The following is a 16,836-nucleotide window of genomic DNA, read 5'->3' on the forward strand; positions in this document are numbered from 1 at the left end:
TGCTTGAGACCACTCATGTCTGTGCAGCTTACGAACATCTTATTTAGAAAATAAAAACAAATGAGACGAAGGCGGTCATGTGTTCGGGCCGGGCCGCTAGCGAAATGGCTGAAACCCATAGTATACACCATACGTCCCCCCCGCCCTCAACAAAAAATCTAAGAATAAAAATGTCGCTACCAGCGTTGTTACCGTTGTACACCTGTCCGGGTATACGGTATTGGGCAAGCTCTCTTTTACGGACAAGGTAAAAGTCCACACCGGTATATGCGCCGTCGTAAGAAGGCTACTTATTGAAGTTACTGTGATTATATGGCAACCTAATAGATGGTCGGCAAGCTGTGCAAAGCAAGTACCGCTGTCAGTGAAGTGTACAAAGAGTTGTCCTGTGAACAAGCTAAAACAAACCCCAATAAGTTATTTTGGAAGGAAACTAATGTACTTTGAGCAAGAAGGGCAAAACTTATAAGATACTAAAAGACATTTCATTCAAGTGAAACAAAATAGGTCACAGTTAGGAAATTTTGAAGAAGACAGTTTCGTGCATAGGCGCTTGCTGCTACATTATATGGATCTATAATAACAAATTTGCGAATGTATCGAAGTATCTTAAGATACAATTGCCAAGTATCGTATCGGATACAATTTTTGCGGCAGTATCTTGTATCTGTATCTCCAATACTTCTTGCCTGAGTATCTTGTATTGTATCGCGATACAATTTCAAAGTATCTTTGCCCAGCCCTGAATTCAGCGTTATCTTTAGGCAATTCAAGAAAAATGTGAATGCGCTGTCGTGAAATTGTGTACAACCGAATGCATGACGTGTGCATGCCTTTGCGCTAGCGCCCACGCAAGGTGTCTGCGTGTGGCATGTATATTTCCCACGGAGGTGTGAAAAGCACGAGATGGGAGCGTAACGTGATAATGTTGAAGCCTAGTCAGAGGCAATTTAAGAGAGAAATAGACAAGTCACGTGATGGGCGAGAGAAAGTGGGGACACTTATATGACGTATTTAGGCAATGTGAGAGCCGTTGTTGTAGCATATTGCAAATGGTATGGCGATACTCAGAGAACGTTTTTTTTTATTTTTTGGAACCGTTTTGAAACCTACTGGCATCTATGAGATTCCAGCAGAAATTTACTAGCTCAATTCTGTACCCCTTCTCTCGATGAAAGCAGTATCCATACCAGAATAGCTTCATCCTATGTTGAAAATGGAGTGTCACTGGATCCAACGTTTCGACAAGGTCTTTGCTTGTTACGTCATCTGTGAGACCAACAGCACCAACCTGAAAAAGTGGCATTGTCCTATGCGAGTACTGGAGAAGATTCAGTAAGTGTGCGTTACTTTCGTGCGTTTACAGCTTCTTTCTGTGCATCGAAAGGCCTCCACTAGCGGACACTGCAGCACAGTACCCAAGTGCGGCGACGTACCAGCAGTGCCTTGTGTGGCGGGTACTCCGTAGCAACAGCTTGCTACAACAGCAGCAGCGAAATTGGTTGCTTACTGATCGTCGCGCGCAAGGTCCTGATAGGTGTCAGTGCATTTACTGTTTCGACGATAAAAAAATGCATATCGCGCATGGTGCGCACCTAGTCACTCGCATCGTGCTTGCACCAAGGCGATCTACGCGGCTGAAGTGGCAGTTACGAAAAGGACAATGCTGGATTGTTGTTACGCGCCTCGGCAGCACCGACAGGCCTATCCGCGGTCATGTTGTAAAACGAAATTACGTGGTGTGACAAAAACATGGTGCAAACAGCTTTGAGACGTATTTCAGGGGCGTCCTCTAGAAACATCGCAAGAACTGCGGCCTCACAGTGGAAAAGACTTTGCCATATTTGCAGAAAACGGTGGTGGTGTAATGTGGTGCGTTCGCGAACTGAACAGTTTGGGCGGCGGCAGTCACTGAAAAATAAGCTTTATGATGCGTGCATGGTAAAGAAGTTACTCAACAACATTGCTTGTTGGGCGAGTTGGAACAAGTCAGTCATAATGATATTTAGCGCGAACACTAGAGAACAGACAAAGGAGAGGACGTAGACGCAGCGCATTCTTCCAACTAAAATTTATTCGAAAGGAACACACATATATGTATATACGGACCAAAGGACCAAAGAAAAGAAGAGAAAAAGAAAAAGCTGGGAGTGAAAAGAAAAAGTAGATAAAACCAAAAAATGTGCCCGCTTCGAAAAGGATAACACGTCAGCGCCGTGCCGTGGTACCACCCCCGTCCCTACGTCGCGCCAGAAACAAGTTTTTTGTCGGAAAGGTGCAGCGATGGCATGCTTACTCATGCGTCACCGGACCGTGCGATTTCCTCAGCCTCAATAATCTCCCTCACACTTTGATCCTGGCTGCGTGCAAGGACCACATTGCCTCCAAAGATAGGGCTATACACTCGCAATCCCACACGTGGATTCCAAGGTGCCCTGATACCGTAGTTCGGACGCTGTAGCGGTGCTCACGGAGCCTATCATTCAGACAGCGCCCCGTCTGGCCTACGTACCTCCGCACGTCAGAGGAATAGCGTAAACAACGCCTTTAGCACATGGCACAAACTTGAGCCTATGGTCTGTGCTGCAACCTATTTTCTCGTTCATCCGAGAGGTCGATCTACACAGGCCAGAAAGCTTTTCAGGGGCAGGAAAAACCACCCGAACCCCAGCGCTTTCTCCTTTCTTGAGCCTGTGTGAAACGTCATGCACATAAGGCACCACAGCTGTCTTCCTTCTCTCTTGCGCCTTCAATCTCGCTCTGCTCTCCTCTTTGCGCCTGGGATCTTTCACATCCCTAAGCAGGCATTCGGCCACAGATGACACCATGTCTTGAGTGAAACCTGCGACCTTAAGTCGGGACACTTGCTCCGAAAATGCATCCTCCACCTTGTGATGGCACGAATTGCACAGGGCTTTCTGTAAGGCCGAGTGCGCAATCGCCCTCTTCACCAGCTTGAAGAAAAAAGTCACAGTTTCGCCGCAAGGACGAAGCAATGAATGCGATAGCAAGGAACTAATGCCATACGAAGTGAGGCTCGCCAATGGATACTCTCAGTTTGAACAGCGCTTCTGTTGCAAAGGCGGCCGAAGCAGCCAAGGAAACTAGCGTGCTTCAAGTGTCGAGCTGTGACACTTGATAGTTCGCGCTCATCTTCTGTTTGTTCGTTTAGCGGCGTCCCTGAGCTCGAGTGACATTCGTACGCGCCGTAACATGAGCGCGGACATCACGGTGAAAGCGTGAAACATCCCTCTACCCCTCGCCACGAGAAAAGCGCGCGAGCAGACAGCGGAATGGCAAGCTTCTCCCATGCGAAAATATAAGAAGAAGCGAGCGAGCTCGCCGACGACTTTTAAATGCGCCCGTCGGACTCCTAGCGCCACCTCGCTGGTAATGAAGAAACGCTTATTATCGCCTGCTGTCTCTGAGTGCGTCCAGCGCTAAAGGGTGTGTATATAACGCTCGCCGTTAGCTACGTGGAGGATCTGCGTTTCGTGGCGTAGTGGATAGCGCCGCTCGCTGCGGAGCAAGAGGTACCTGGTTCGATTCCGCGCTTCGGAAGCATTTTTCTGAATTATTTTTCTTTGGGGCCTTTATATATATATACATACTTATACATATACGGTGCATGACGGCGGCGACGGCGACGGCGACGGCAAAATCCAGCCGAGACTGTCCATATAATTGCTATCGCAATAAAAGCTGAAGAGAAAGGCAGCAATGGCTTACGAGCACGGCGCTCGTATCGCCAACAGATGTGCCGTTTCGAAAAAAACAGCCTCAAGTTCAGAAACTTGATTGTGCCACGTGCAGGAAGCTCATGCGTGGCCTCAAGGGGTCTGAACTCGTCCTGAAAAACCTTCAAAATGAACAAGGCATCCTGCTCGTGGCCTACCGATTCTGCCGAATGAAGTACCAAAAAATTATCCACATGCCGGAAGACCTTCACAACGCTGGGCCCTTGCAACTGGTTATCTATTTTCCTATCAATGCGGGCCAAGTACAAGTCGCTAAGGATCGACGCGATGCATGACCCTATACAAATACCCTGTCGTTGCAAATACGCATCACCGTCGCAGGAGGAAAAGGTTGATTGAAGGTACATTGTGAGGAGATCCAAAAAAACCCCTCACTGAAATTCCCAACTTTTCAGAAAAGGATAAGGCACCGAACGCATCCATGGCATCCTCAACACAGTGTAACATATATCCTTGTGGGGGATCGAATAAAACAAATCCTTGGCGTCAATGGAAATTGCGCCAAGGGACATCCTAGGTTGAGCTTTCAAAAAATCAATGACCTCCTCGGAATTCTTAATTAAGAAGGAATCACAAATGTCCAGCAATCGCAGCTTCTCTAGCAAAAACGACGCGACAAGCTTCTGCCATGAACCCCGTTCCGAAATAATGACCCTTAACGGGCCCCCTTCCTTGTGGGTCTTTGCAGGAAAGAACATGTCTAATGTGCTTTTCTTGCTGCTTTCAATACTGCGAGCCAAACCCTCCAAATCTAAGTCCCAGCACAGTTTCTTAGCTTGCCTCTTAACCTTCAACAAGGACACGTCATTCCGCCGGTTAAACGACGCATCAATAGCCTGGAGTGCTTTTTCTTTAAACGAAGCCAATGGCAAAACCATGAAACCACCCTCCTTATCAGCAAGCTTAAGTCATTTTCCAGAAAAAAAGTTGGAAGAATGCGCTGCGTCTACGTCCTCTCCTTTGTCGGTTGTCTAGTGTTTGCTCTAAATACCGCAGAGAAGTTACTGTTGTTTTCAGCTAAATGATGTAGTTGCATACTCAAGACGAATAAGAGCTATTAAATTACCACAGCACCACTGTGCAGCTGCAAGCGTGGTCATTGGCAGAGGGGAGCAAAAGGGGCACTTGCCCTCCTCAAGTCACACCAGCAGTTGCCCTCCACCAAAGCTATACCAACGCTCCCCCTTCTCCCAGCAGCGATGCAACACGGGTTTGCGCCCCCCATGACGAAATCCTGCCGACTCCCATGGCTGGAAGTGATGCTGTACGCAGTGCTGCACATCTGAGAAAAGCGCTTGTGCAGGCTCGCACTGTGGCCTTACAGTGCCAATTTGTGAGGTTCCTGGATTGACAGCAGAGCCCATTCCACAGGACAAGTAATCTGGGAAGGAAATGTTCGAGCTAGAAATTACGTCCTCTTGACCTGCTCAAGCAAGATGTAAAGAAGAAAAATGGAACTTTATGGACACTAAGGAGGCCACCGCATCACTTACTTCTCATAAAAAGAAAGACTCATTATTCTACAGTTAACGATAAAGCAAAACTTCGTGAAAGATGGCATTCGTACAACATTGGACCAAGAGCATGGGTTATCTAATGCGTCTAACAGGGGCGTAGCCAGAAATTTTTTTCGGGGGGGGGGTTCAACCATACTTTATGTATGTTCGTGCGTGCGTTTGTATGTGTGCGTGTATATATACGCAAGCAAAACTGAAAAATTTCGGGGGGGTTTGAACCCCCCCAACCCCCCTCTTGGCTACGCCCCTGGCGTCTAAGGAAAAGGTTTAGCACCATTTCAGTTGCACCGTGAAAACAAGGAGGATCAACACAACTGCAGAAACACTGTGGCACTGCGTCACCACGTGTTCCATTGTACTGTTCCTGTCATACATTTTTTAGGGGCGAAGCTCCTTAAGGCGGCACCTGTTCGTCCCTCGTAGTCGTAGTAGTGCGTAACCAGTCGTAACGCTAGTACCAGATCTTGACCTCCAAGGTGGTGCCGGTGGGAGATTTTAAATGCGAAGCATTTCTTAGCGAACTTCTGCGACTTTGAGCGTATCTATCTATCTATCTATCTATCTATCTATCTATCTATCTATCTATCTATCTATCTATCTATCTATCTATCTATCTATCTATCTATCTATCTATCTAGCCGCCTACGACTTTGTGCTCTCCTGGTCGCTTGATTCATCGAATGTGCACAAAAATTGGTATGGCGTAACGTGACTGTATGACGAACATAAATGACGAGTCATAACATGAAAATCATGACACGCATGCCATGTACAGCATGACTTACGTGCCACGCTCATGGTGCGCTGGCGGCCGTTTCGCTAGCTTTATATACACCAAAATTGGTATCTTGCGACGTGACCGTGTAACGAACATAAATAACACGAGATAACATGAAAATCATGACACGCATGTCATGTACAGCATGACTTACGTGGCACGCTCATGGGGCGCTGGCGGCAGTTTCGCTAGCTTGATCTACCCCGAAATTGGTATTGGGCGACGTGACTGTATGACGAACATAAAAACTCGAGTTAACATGAAAATCATGACACGCATGTCATGTACAGCATGACTTACATGCCACGCTCATGGAGCGCTGGCGGCAGTTTCGCTAGCTTGATATACACGAAAATTGGTATCTTGTGACGTGACTGTGTAATGCCATAAATAACACGAGTTAACATGAAAATCATGACACGCATGTCATGTACAGCATGACTTACGTGCCACGCTCATGGAGCGCTGGCGGCACTTTCGCTAGCTTGATCTACCCCGAAATTGGTATTGCGCGACGTGACTGTGTGACGAACATAAAAACTCGAGTTAACATGAAAATCATGACACGCATGTCATGTACAGCATGACTTACGTGCCACGCTCATGGGGCGCTGGCGGCGGTTTCGCTAGATTTATATACACCAAAATTGGTATCTTGTGACGTGACTGTGTAACGCACATAAATAACATGAGTTAACATGAAAATCATGACACGCATGTCATGTACAGCATAACTTACGTGCCACGCTCATGGGGTGCTGGCGGCGGTTTCGCTAGCTTGACCTACCCCGAAATTGGTATTGCGTGACGTGGCTGTGTAACGAACACAAATAACACGAGTTAACATGAAAATCATGACATGCATGTCATGTACAGCATGACTTACGTGCCACGCTCATGGGGCGCTGGCGGCGGTTTCGCTAGATTTATATATACACTAAAATTGGTATCTTGTGACGTGACTGTGTGACGAACATAAAAACACGAGTTAACATGACAATCATGACTCGCATGTCATGCACAGCATGACTTACGTGCCACGCTCATGGGGCGCTGGCGGCGGCTTCGCTAGCTTCATCTACCCCGAAATTGGTATGCGCGACGTGACTGCGTAACGAACATAAATAACACGAGTTAACATGAAAATCATGACACGTATGTCATGTACAGCATGACTTGCGTGCCACGCTCATGGGGCGCTGGCGGCCGTTTCTCTAGCTTGATCGACCCCGAAGTTGGTATTGCGCGACGTTACTGTGCGACGAACATAAATAATAGGAGTTAACATGAAAACCATGACACGCATTTTCCTCAATGACATACAAGACGATGTATGCAGCTCTTTGCTGGCTGCTTCGCATTACATCGATTCCCACAATGCGTGGGATCTGCCGGCTTTTTTTCCTGTGCGTTGTTGAACAATAAAAAATTCGCAGCGTGCGCGTTAACTAAAAGCCGAATTCTTCTGTCTCTCGTTCCCCATTAGCAGCCATTGGCATGTTCCAGTAGGAAACGTTAGTAGAAGTATAAGTGTAAGTGTTAGCTAAAAGCCGACTTCTACTGTCTCTCATTCCCATTAGCAGACATTGTTTACCTCCAAGGTAGTGCCTGGTGAGATTTCTACTGTGCGTGATTAAACAATAAAAATTTTGTTCAAAACGCCGTTGATTGATAAAATAAACCAACGAAAGACGCCAGATGTTTTCTAAAAGCAAAACGAAAGAACGCCAGATGTTTCTAAAGCAAAACGAAAAGACTCCAGCTGCTTAACGAAAGACGCCAGATGTTTTCTAAAGCAATGGTTTTCTAAACAATGAAAATTCACAGCGTACATGTAAAATTAAAGTGAGCTGCAAGTCGTCATAACTCATCGAACCTTTAGTATAAACGCGCCCGATCTCACGTCGGTGATGATGTACTGGGCAGAATTCACGGAAGATTCACGGTTTACCGATGAACCTCCGCAGCTTCGCCCACTCATCATCATTCACTCCGTGGATATGCTGTGATTTTTTCGTTCCATTCAAACCGCACCTTTTCAACCATTTGAGGGAGACATCGCCAGCACATATTACTGCTTTACATGTCAACCAGGGTTATAAAAAGAGGTAGTCTAAAGGGGAAAATATTCTCTGTAACTGTTAATAAGGGGAAATCAGTAAATAGAAATATTTCTTGGTCAATTCAAAGTGCAATGCAGTTTAGATAGCTGCGCTATGCGTTATGTCATTACAGCACACGGGTGGCGCGGGGTCTCCCCTGTGTCTTCTTTGGACCCAAATAAAGTTTGCATCATCATCATCATCACCATGTTAAAAGGTGTTGGTGCACATGACTTCTATTGGCAAAAGAACACAGATGAATTCACAAACATCATGTTCATAAGTATCATCATCTACCGTCATACCCTCTGAACATACATACAGAGGAAGTCATTGCAATCTTGTGTAAAACATAGAAGGTACATGTATGGTTGCAACATTGCATTATGTCTACAAAATTTGTACTCTTGGTACAGTGCGAACAGCAGGGTAAGCCGCTGTGATGCAGCGACCAGTGCATGTCATGTCTTTGTGAGCAAATGCTGTGCGCAAAAAAAGAAATGGTGTAAAGGAACCTGCTCAAACAAAAGCAGCATGAGAAACAGTGAACACATGAAATGTGCATACCCATGTAACTTACTATGTAACGAAAGAAACTGACCGACACCACAGCCATGAACTCATTTTACTGTATTACGTGCAGAGTAGGAACTGAAGTCAAGCTTTCTATATGAATGTGCAGTCAATATCTCTACAGCTCAGCCAGCGAAGTTTATCAGTCCAATCGGCCTACGTCTTCGGAAGCACAACAGTTTTTTTATAGGCAGGCCGTTTACGCATCTGGCACTGCAAGGAGGGTAAAGAAAGGGCAAAGAAAGGGCAAAGAAGGTAGTTGCAAGCCTCCTTTTGGGGAAACAACGGTAACGTACAGGCATAACGGCTCTACACAGAGGGAGATAGTCGAGGCCTTCCGTATCCGATGGGAGGGGCCAAGTTGCATAAGTCATCCTTTGCGTAATCTGCGCAGAGCCCTTCTCGAACGACACGTGAAATTATTGTGCTGAGCGCTGGTGTATTTTATCTTTTCGTATGAACTCGTTCGGTTTATCGGGTTTAACTGCGTTATAAATATATGTTTTCCCGAATAAAAGACGTCAGTAGCCAGTAGCGCGTCATCCTGTGCCCATCTCTTCTTGTGCGCCGTGTTAGTCCCGCCTCCCTACATCATGAATGAAAATCAACTCGCCCAACTTTTTATTATAACGTATCGAGCAATGCTTGCACGCCATGCGTGCACATGCGCCCCCACCAGTCAAATTTGTGGTTATCATGCAGTGTGCTGTACATACGCATTCGTCGTGGGAAAAAACGTTCTTGTGTTGCTGGCTTCCATTTGTCACAGTGGTGATACAGTGTAGTAGCATTTTGGGAAAATTGGCTGCGGGTGCGTTTCTGAGCAACAGTATAAGCTTTTAGCCTCTGGAAACGCTGAATTAATCGATTTATGAACGTGTAGTGGCGTTTCGAGAATACTGGTAGCGGGTGCATTCGCATTGCATCGCCTTGAATTGCATCATTACCTTTTGCACAGTATCCCCATTAGCCCATATCATTTACATACACGACAACTTGTAAGAGATTCATGTTTCTGCTGTTTACCTAAAGTTTTTCATTGTGTGGAGATCTATGAGAACAAAAGAAAAATTTATCAAAACATTACTATGTCTTCTTTCTCTTCTGTGAGATTGTTTGAGCACTACGCGCGCTAACTACATTTGGTTTGTTTTCATTGTGCTGCAACTTGGGTTGCAACAAGACATGAGAAGCATGCATGAGTGTTTGGGATGTCGAGTCTAGCGAAGGGTGAATCCCGACATAAAAAAAGGCGAAAGCTTGCACTCGGCCGCGCAAGGCTCGAGACACAGCGAAGCTAGCCGAGCACGGCGCCGTTCGTACTCGGCTCCCCCCCCCCTCCCCCCCTCCCCATTCGGTAGACTGGATCCTGACGTAGAGCTCGCACACGTGCAGCATTCCACTCACGGTGATCGGCGGTATCTTCCCGTCGTCTCTTGCTCTCCGTTTCCCTGGCCGCGTATTCTGTATCTGCTCGTCGCCGCCGTTGCCGTTCTCGTACAGCAACAAGCCTCGCTTCCCAAGGGTATTTTAAACTGCGCGAAGAAGACAGGACGAAAACAGGAACACATACACACGCACACACAAGCGCCGAACTTCCAACTGACTATTTGCTGAAAGCAGGTTATTTAAAGGTTCTTCAAAATAACAAACATAAGAGCAAGGAACAATCGCAATGACACAGTTAAAAACAACAAGTGCGCGTGTGCATCACATACGCGGAAGTGACCTGATGTGTCCATCTAAGAACTCTATTTTCACCTACGAACTTCTGTCGCTATTTATTGTTTGCTGGGTTTCTTGTTTGCTTTTACTTCCATTTTTTTACTCACTCTTCTCTGTAATGCCTTTGGCCTTGAGGGTATTAATAAATGAAAATGAAATCAAATATGTTTTTGTGGCACACTTTACACTTCATTTTTCCACATGTTGTTGTGCGAAGTCAAATTATCAGGAGATTCCGGCTGTAAGCACGCCATGCTCTATTGCATCGGATATCTTGCCGCACTACAGTTTCATGAATTGCTTGCGCTAGCCGCAGGGGTGCTCGAAATCTGCCTTGCGAATTGTGAAGGCGTCGGTAGCCGTAGTTCTCAGACTTCCCCCAACGGACCAAATTTCGGAAGTCTCTGCCGACTTCTGCAGAATGAACATAGCTTTCCAGCTCATCGCTTCATTTCTATTGTTACCAAATGTCGTGCCACTCTTCAACATAAACTATAAAACTCTGAACGCTTCTCCTTGCAGGTTTCAGCAATGTATGTCAAGCACGGTTTGTACTATGTTCTGTTTTTTTTTTCATCTTATATTGGTGTATACCTTGCTAACGATGTTGCATCTGCTGAAGGTGGCGATCGGACTGCACGGACTGGCAGGAGGTGGAAGAGATTTCGATCTCTTTTCGGGGTTCGTTCTAGTTTGGTAATAAATGCACCAATAAGCTTCTCGACGCTTACTCGTTGTATGCATATGGTTCTAGGTAAGGAGACATCACCAGTTACGGAACTCGTAACTGTCTTTTCAAGCCAGCTATATTGTCAAGTGAAGATACAGGGTGTTTCATCTAAAAAACACCAAATATTAAAAAATTAAGCATGGGCGCTACGCGTCTCCAATAATCGTGGTATTCTTCTGAGCCATAAAGAGGACGTCAGATTATTTTTTCCAATCCACCCACGTGGGAGCGGCCTGCTACGTGTTGAGACGCGCCCTGCAGGACCTCAATAAAGTTTACCATACCATACCATACTAAGCTCAGCAATTAACAAAGATTGCTTAATGAAATTTTTAAATATTGACTCCAGAGAAAAATCTTCAATGCAAAAAGTTTTAGCGCTTGTTCTGAAACATCAGAATATTTTATCCATGCTAGTATAACTGCCAATCTGATAAGCTGGGTAATTAACAAAGACTGCTTAACGAACCCTTAAAATAGTAACTATCACGAAAAATATTACCTAGTAAAGTTGTAACGTTTGTTAAGCAACTTCGAATTGCTTCATCTATGCTAACTGCCCTGTTAAATTTTTTTCCAGCTTTTTTCTAGAGTGCGCGAAATTAAAAAGTATACTTGGCGCAAGTTAGCTGAAACACCCTGTACTTTGCCTCATGCCTTGTTTAAAGGGAGACTAAAGAGAAACAATGAATCGGTTTAGATCGATAAATTGTGCTCTGAGATCTCTAATGTCGTTAATTTCGCCATCATAGGTTTATTAATAGACAACAAAACCAACTTCAAAGTTTCATTTTTAAATTTTGCGCCGAAATCTCCCCGCGTGACGTCACGGATTCCAAAGTGTGTTTATCGTATTTTGGCGCCAGTGGCTCAACAAAATTAATCCAAAACTTGGTATGTTAAGTCTATGGCCCCCTCAGAGGACATTGTACTTCATTTTTACCGATTAGGAACTGCTTAGTCTCTAGAAGGCACTGTCAAAACATGTGACGTCACGGCGAATGATGCGGAAACTTCTAGGTGGCGTCGCCACCCACATTTTGTTTTTGTGCGTTTTCTCGCTTACTAAGCATCTTCTCGCAGCAAGCGTGGCGTTTTTTGGCATCGTGAAAGAGTACTTTACTAATATGGGAAAAATCGTTTTGCTCTTTAGTGTCCCTTTAATGGAGCGATGCTATTCCTGCACATTCCAACGGCACGTGCTCGGGTAGGCCCGAGCCCGTGCAGTTCTCTAATACACACATAAAGGACACGATTTTTATTCAGCGCAATATTTAGTGAATGGCAGAGCAGCTTGTGATGTGACAAAATCATGAATTTTAAAGTAAGTTAAAAAAATGTCAGTGCATGGCAAAAACAATAAAGACGACAAAATACTCAAATATGGAATAATAATGCAAAGATCTACTTACTGCTCGCTGTAATAATACGAAACAGAAAACAACTAGTTATATATTTGCTCAGGCTGTTGCACAAATATACATGAAATGCTGGACACCCTCACTGCTATTAAAAATATGAAAGACCAGATATAGCAGAGAAAGTAAGTACATTGTACTAAAAACAGAAAGACACATTATTTGGCACTTGTCCACTACTTACAGTTAGCGGGTGGTGAAGGGATGCAGGCGATAGTCAGTTTATGCAGCAGCGCATAACATTCCAAGAAAAGCGTATTACTCAACGGCCAGGGGAAATAAGCCAACAACACAACTTTTTCATTCACCGCAAATACAATGCCTAGCTGTAAGATAATGTCACTGACGGTAGGGTGTCATGCCGGGCGCATTGAGCACTTGATTGTGATAAACACAAACAGTAAAAGTTCGCATATATATGACACTTGCAATGCTCAACGCTCACCAGAAAATAACTGTCTCATGGCTACACATAAAGGTTCTTTGAGCGTTTTTTTTTTTCATATGCAATGATAATACATAAACACGAAGAGTACTTTTTCAGCTGTAAGTACATAGAATGCTCAAGCACGAAAAAAAAGAAAGAGAGAGACAGAGCTGGCGGAAGAATGGAAAACTAGTCCACTTGAAGTTGTGGATCGAGACTTGGCAGACAGTCGATTCTATATTTGTTAACCCCTCCTTGGGCAAACGCGTAAGTTCTGGCCTTCTCGAAAACTCCGAAAACGTTTCCGTCCTGAAGAAAAGCAACTGAAAATTATGAATGAAGAATTCTAACGAGACAAATTACGCAGTCGCATCACGCAAAGGTAGTTTCGTTGTCTCGGCACAGTGCAAGTTGTGATGATACATGGAGCCTCAGAAACGCGTATTTAAACGATGGCGAGTGATAAACAGGCGAAAAATGCAAAACACACTTCCAAGCACGCAATCATATCAGAGACGCCAAAGTTAAACTATGAGTCTCAAGTGCTTTATTGTCGCTGCTTCTTGGAACAGCGATATTAACTGCAACATCGTGCTCTTCACGATTCGGCCATCTTTAAAAAAAAAACATGGCTGATTCCTCTGTCATACGAATCGGTATAACACGAAAGTGAAGCGTGTCTTCACAGACGTAGATGAGCGTTTGTTGTGCATTCTTTCGCCCCAAGGGTGAAGGAATTAATGCTATAGCAGTAAATTGCAATGTCACGCGAAAAACGGCAAGCAGCTCGAATCTTGCAACGCGCTGCTCAAGCAAAAAGGACGCGCGGAACGAACATACACAGGATGAGCGCGAACTAAATGTCACAGTTGTAACTTATTTCTGTGTGAGGAGCGCGCTGCTTTCGCAAAAGCGGCCACTGCAGTGAGCGAAGTGACCTTCGTGCTCTCAACGCAAACTTGCGGTGAGAGCACACGACGTACAAAGTACTGCCATCACGAGATAAGCGCGCGCACGAGCGACCACGCCCTGAGGAGGCGCGCGCTCCTCCGCGTGGGGCGACGACCTATAAAGCGCGCTCTTCTTATGCTCTTCGAGCCCTTCGCGCCATCTCGCTAGTGATAACGAAAACACGCTTATGTACCACCGATCAATGGGCTCCGATATGGCGGCCGCGGAGCGCGGCTGCTGGCGCGAAATAGATGTAAGGGGGAAGCGTCGTTGGATGGTTGAAAGCAACGGCGACAATAATGAGCAACGTGTCCTGGAATGGAGAACCAAGTCGGGCTAGTTGGTTCACATGCATTTTAAAGCGCTAGCAAACACGGCGCAGCTGTGTCCTGTCTTCCCTCGTTTTTGTCCGTGTTTACTAGCGCAGTTAATAGGCTTTAAAACGAGTGTCCTTGAATGCAGCAGGCGTAACGATTGGGGCGACTGTCAGGAGTCCGCCAAGAATTGCTGACTCTCGGCTCGGCCCAAGATGTAGAAAGACGGGCGGATATTGCTGCATGGTCGGACAAGGCTGCTGGGGAGGCTTATGCGCCACATGGGCATGAGGCGCGGCCACAGGTGAGCGACGGGAACAGCTTGAGCGACCTATTCGGCAAGAACAGTGGTGGTGGCAGAGAAAAGGATGGTTCCTGTGTGAAAGGCACCAAAAAAAGTTGAGGAGCAACTTCACGCACCAAGTCCTTGATCTCCTGAAGCGTCAAGACTCGATAGCGAGTCGGCGTGCGATGGGAGCGGCCGAGTCGGCGCGTTGCTACCTCAGCTCGTCATAGCTTTGACAAAGGTGACGACATATTCCGACATGGTGCGAGGGTCCTGGCCAAAAGAATCTGAAATGCGCCATCATCGATCCCTTTTAGGATGTGCTGAATCTTGTAAGACTCGAGCACGGCGGCGTTGACACGGTTACAAAGATTGATGATGTCTTCAATGCAACTCGTGAACGTTTCGGATGTCTGCTGCACTCCAGTGTGCAAGCGTTGTTCGGCGCGGAACTTGCGGACAGCGGGTCGGCCAAACACTTCAGCGAAGGACGTCATGAATACTGACCCTGTCGGTATGTCGCTTTTGTGATTGTGATACCCCAGTTGGGCAACGCCAGCGAGATAAAACATGACATTAGTCGACTTGTCAGCATCATCCCACTTGTTATGCGCGCTGACCAGTTCATAGTTGGTAAACCAGTCTTCCGCGTCGGTCCCACCTGCACCGCTGAAGATCTTTGGGTCCATCAGCTGAGGAACTCCGGTGCATCTGCTGGACTGGGCCGAAGGGGCCGGTTGCTCTGCGTTGGTTGTCATGATGGGCGGAAGTCTTCTGCTTCGCAGCCCCAGGTTCAGTTGACGGGGATTTTAAAAAACAATTCTTAAGTTACAGGTTAAATTTTGTCTATTTAAGATGAAAGGAGTAAAAATAAAACAGAAATCGAAAATGTTAAGAACAGAATAATAGCATTGTACGAAGTAATAATAATATTATCTGGGGTTTAACGTCCCAAAACCACGATATGATTATGAGAGACGCCGCGGTGGAGGGCTCCGGAAATTTTAACCACCTGGGGTTCTTTAGCGTGCACCTAAATCTAAGTACACGGGCCTCAAACAATTTCGCCTCCACCGAAAATGCAGCCGCCGCGGCTGGGATTCGATCTCGCGACCTTCGCGTCAGCAGTCGAGCGCCACAACCACTAGACCACCGTGGCGGGGCTTCGAATATAAATAATGAAGCGGAGAATATGAACAAAAAATAAAGCAAACTGGAAAAGAAGAAAAACAGGAGTAAAGATGGATTCTATAAACTAAATCTCTTTGAACCTCTAAGAAATCCCTGCAAGGCATCGGCAACATTCCCGTCAGTGTCCATGGAGAGGTGCCAGAGACCATCAGCGCGAGGCGAGCGAGCCGAGCAAACCCAGCCGCCGAGTGTTGGCGATGCCGCTGACCAGAGACGCGTCTTCTTCTTCACAGCTGCTTTTTTTTTTTTTGCAGCGAAAGCTATTATGAGATTACAACAACAGTGCCGTAGTTGTCCGAAGCCGCCGTTGCCGCAGCCGGTGTCCGTAGCCGCTCTCACGCGAAATTAGAAAAAAAAAATATTTAGGTTTGGTAGGGATCTGCATGGTAGTCGAATATTCTACCACAGAGCTACGCTGGTGCTTGCAACTCCTTTGCAAAAGGACCCCATACAGGCGTCATGTCGGACAAGGAATCGCGTAACATATGTAATATAACGTTGCAGAACGGTAAAATAACAACAAGGCGTCACACAATGCACATTGCGCAAAGAGTGTGTAGTTTAACGCTTCCCACACACTACAAAGTGATCAGCCATAATTCTTCATCGTCATCAGTGACATGCAGCATCAACAAAGTGCACATAATGCCTTACAGATGTGTAGCGGGTACCTCGCTTATCCACAGAAAGACGAGTAATGGCATAGGAGGCGCTTCCCTCCTTCACAAAAAATTATGATTTATGGCATAGTGGATACCTTGCATTTGTACTTGTATTAGTTGCCTCAAGAGGTTTAGAAGGGGCTCTAGAAATGCCGCTCTCCAGCTTTCGCTGTGACTATGCTGCGCGTTCCGCGCAGGCCTGGCGTTTATTTCTCCTTAATCCAACGCATTCATTATTTGGGGCTAAGACAAACATGGTCCTATGCCTTGTCTTCGTTTTTATTATGCTTGCTACCGCTCCCTATTAATTCCACATAACTTCTCAATATCTACATCAAAAGTTCCATAGACCAAAGCTTCATGAATTCGCCACTGTTGTTGGAAGGAGAAGCAGCCTCCGAGGC

The sequence above is a fragment of the Rhipicephalus sanguineus genome, chromosome 5, assembly GCF_013339695.2.
Source record: "Rhipicephalus sanguineus isolate Rsan-2018 chromosome 5, BIME_Rsan_1.4, whole genome shotgun sequence".
Classification (NCBI taxonomy): Eukaryota; Metazoa; Arthropoda; class Arachnida; order Ixodida; family Ixodidae; genus Rhipicephalus; species Rhipicephalus sanguineus.